Genomic DNA, 4,093 nt, shown 5'->3' with positions numbered 1-4,093 from the left:
TGAAAAATGCGCTATGTTTTGCGATACGTTTGCGATGCGTGATGATACTGAAGCTAGCCAAACAAGAGAACAAAAGGAGCACCACGTTTGGATGTTTGTTTGCAGATGAGACGTTATGCTGCAAATAATCAGTCAAGTAAGTATATCTTGATGCTTTCTTTAGTAAATTTTTTTTCACCGTAACATGTCAGTTGCTGAGTGCATTTTAATCACAGATATTATAAACTCAATAGACTCGGGAGGTGAATTAATCATGTTTTCAATAATTTATATATGATTGCATTCTAATAATGTCTTGCATTGTAATGTGAGGAAGGTGTGTGTGGTCGTGGTCGTGTTCGAGGAATTTGGTTGCTGATTTTTTTTTTTTTTTACTAAACCGACTTTTTAAATTATTTTAAACAAGCTACTAAACATTTGCTGAATGCTGATCCAATATTGTAACACTCGAAGACGTTTATATACATTTAATACAAATAATCAATTTTATAACCACCATAAATATTTAATATATTACCCACCTCTAGAAAAAATGCTTGTAATGTGTTCAATTTCATTTTGTATTTAAAGAGTTGTTCAGTTACTATTTGTTTTGGAATATGTAATATTTTTGTGTTTATCTGGATTTAAACATTGATTTTGCAGGATCAGTTCATATTTGTTATTGGAGAGACAGTGCAAGCGGTGTGGAATCACAGACCTGTATTGATGAGGTGATGTTACAAGATTTATCATGACAGCACATCCTGATCAAGCTAAAACACTACTTTCAAGTCACTAACTATCCCTATAGCTTTTAAATGCTTTGAATCTTTTGTGCAAGTAATACATTCCCACCTGTGCATTTACACATGCACCTATAATCATCATATATTTTATAGGTAACAAACCAAAGGAAGAAGGCTTGCAGCATTGCTGTGTCAACCGTGGTAAATACAGGAACAGGAACATCCTTCATGAAGATAGCTATGTGGGGCAAGCTTAAAATGTAAGAATACCTTTCTTAATTTGCATTGGTCCTGGGTTTGCATGGGTCATATATCTATATTTGTGTAATTGATAAAGTTATGCTTAATTCCCTGTAAAGAAGCAATAAAAAGGTTCTCTATTTTGAATCACTTTAAGCCCAGTGTCAGTAAAGATGGCGTAGTCAGTGGAATCCTGGTGTGTGTGGGAAATAGAAGGAACCTTGCCCAGCTTTCTACTACGATGTGGCCCTGGTGACTGAGGTAATCAATCACATCACACATTCATCAACAGTTAACAGTCAAAAGTGTACATACACCTTGCAGAATAAACTGCTTCATCAGGGTAGTACTAAATAAAAATAAAACGTATACATTTTTGTGATCCCTATTATTGATAAAATTGTTAACATTTTGCAGATACTGCAAGGTGTATATAAACTTTGAAGCGCAACTGTATCTCTCTCATTCAATTGAGCCAAATATAATAATGGACTGGATCTGTATTATAAACAAATCTTCTGTTTTTTTGTTTTTTTCCTCAAGGCATTTTTTCTGACTTTCCTGCATCTTTGAAACATTTCCATTCACATATACTCTGGAGAGCATCTGGGACATTGACATAAACAGCACTTTCCAACAACTTAAAAAATTGGGTGACAAATAATTTTGGTTTTTGTACTTTTGGAGTTCTTCAGGGTTTTTTTTTTTTTTTTTTAGAGGTTTTTTTTTTTTTTTTGGACAAACTTAGATTTTGGTACCATTGACTTCCATAGTAGAAAAAACAAAAAAACAATGGTACCAGAAACTGTCTGGTTACTAACATTCTTCTAAATATCTTTCTTTATGTTCAGAAGAAGAAAGAAATTCATACAGGTTTGAAACAACATGAGGGTGAGTATATGATGACAGAGTTTTCATTTTAAAGTGAACTACTCCTTTAAGAGCTAAATAACAAGGTTCGGTAACTTTTAATTAGGTCTCATTTGTTAATATTAGTTTATTTTTTAGCCAACATGATCTAACCAAGACTAATATTATCTTACTTAGACTAATAAATGCTTAAAGTATTATTCATTCTTAGTTCATGTTAACTGAAGTAGGTAACTAATATATTTTTGTACAGCATTACCCAAAGGTCTCTTTCCAAAACTGTTTGTGTTTATACATAGTGTTTCTTGGGGTTTTCTTGTGCATCAACAGAAAGGTTTTTATGTACTTCTTTTAGAGATTATTTTGTCAGTAAATTTAGAGGGTTTTACATTTAGTTTTGTTGATTGTAACATTGCATTTAATTCACACTTAAGTGTATTGTTATCTGACATTAAAGTATATTTTAAATCACATTAATTGCGTGTCATTATATTGTGTAGTGCACTTTAACTATATTTTAAAAACACTAGAAGCAATTATGAAAGTATATATAAAGTTGTAATAAAGTACCAATTAAGTTGTTCCAAAAAATCACTCTTAATGGCAACTTATTACATTTTATTTCAACTTAATATATGATATATTTGAAATTAATTGCACTTAATGTGCATTAAGTGCGCCGAAAAGATGGCATTTAATTCACACTTAAGTGTATATATTTAAAGTATATTATTTATGTAATAAGTACACTTTATAAAAAGTACACTTAAGTGCACTTTTTTTACACAAGGGCAAGTATCGAAGTGAAGGTCTTGGATGCAATTATGTTGTGACAGGAAAGACCAGAATTCACAAAACATTATTAACTGCATAATATAGGCCTACATGTACAGTATTCTCATATACATTACTATACAAAATGCACAATTACAAATACAGAATACTTTTTAAAAATTCATATACATTTTAAATGTTGCAATGATTCTTTGAGCAGTTCCTGTTGCAGTTCCTCAAGTAACAAAGCAGTGACTGGACACAAGCAGTACAAGGATAGTCCACCCAAAACATGAGGATTCTCTCATCATTTACTCCTTCATGCCATCCCAGATGTATATGACTTTCTTCTTCACATAAACATAGACAAAGATTAAGGAAATAATCCATCTCTGTGAGTCCATAATACAAGTGGATTGTAACCCATGTACGCAAGACAGTTGGTCGGAAGTGATTATTAATAGTTAAAACAGTTTACATTATTAGTATTTCTTTTATCTAGCCTAATGTTTGACTTCAGAAGGCAATGATTAATCCACTGAGGTCGGGTTATACCAACAGCATTCATATGCTGTTGGTATGCTAATCCAAGATCAGGATAGACTAATAAGAATAAAGTGCAAGGTGTCTGAAGATCAAGATCCCAGTCATTCAAAGGTGATGTGTCTGAACAAAGTAAGATTATTGTCTGATAGGGACATCTCTGGTACTATCACTCCATCCTCTGTGTCAGCATCACAATTTTGTTTATGGAAAAGTTGCTCCACTCCTGGAAAATGAGAGAGGAAATGAATTATAATCTAACAATACAAACTACTTTGAACCCCCACATACAGTAACAAGTTGCAGATTTACAATATTTTTTCCAAACAAATTATATAAATGTTTTAAGGGATTTTACAGTACTAGCTTAAATATTTACCTCGGGAGTCATGAAGCATTTATCATATGTAATACTGTTGTGTAACCAGTAGATGGCTGTATACCCCTATAAACACATATCCATGCCTGTGTATTCCCCAGTTGCTGGATGTTTTCAGTCATAATTACTTGCATGTATTAAGGTTTTAATTTGGACATATATTTATTATTAAAGACTATTAAAGATTAAACATTTTTCTCAGAAATGTTCATTTGAAGTGCAATTTTTGGCATTATTATTAGTCAAATATGGACACAGAAAAAGCATTTACTCATACTAGCTACATATAATAGCTTTATCTATCAGTCATCTTTATCACACAAAAGTAATTAAATAATTTTCAAGATTCTTCAAAATAATTGAGTGTTTATTATTATGAACAGAGAAGTGTTCTGTGGTCGAGTCGTTTCTCTCCTCTTTCAAAAACTCTGCATCGCAAATTAATCAGCAATTGAGAAATTCAGGTTTAAATAGCTTTATCGGCATGGTAAAAAAAAAGGCTTTACATTGCCAAAGTTGAATCAGGCAGTGATTGACAGCGCTCTGGTCCAATGGCATC

The 4,093-nt window shown here is 32.2% G+C and overlaps 1 long non-coding RNA gene across 1 annotated transcript; it reads left to right on the top strand.

Annotated features, from left to right (window-relative positions):
* The first annotated feature begins 355 nt into the window (after positions 1–355).
* Positions 356–1,675, top strand: LOC309491332. The gene is made up of 3 exons (XR_014203035.1): positions 356–988; positions 1,126–1,229; positions 1,512–1,675. It is a non-coding gene; the product is annotated as an uncharacterized lncRNA (long non-coding RNA).
* The last annotated feature ends 2,418 nt before the right edge of the window (positions 1,676–4,093 follow it).

This window comes from Leuciscus leuciscus (assembly GCF_965113295.1).
Source record: "Leuciscus leuciscus genome assembly, chromosome: 25".
NCBI classification, from domain to species: domain Eukaryota; kingdom Metazoa; phylum Chordata; class Actinopteri; order Cypriniformes; family Leuciscidae; genus Leuciscus; species Leuciscus leuciscus.
The sequence above is the reverse complement of the archived record's forward strand: the minus strand, read 5'-3'. Positions and strand labels throughout refer to the sequence as shown.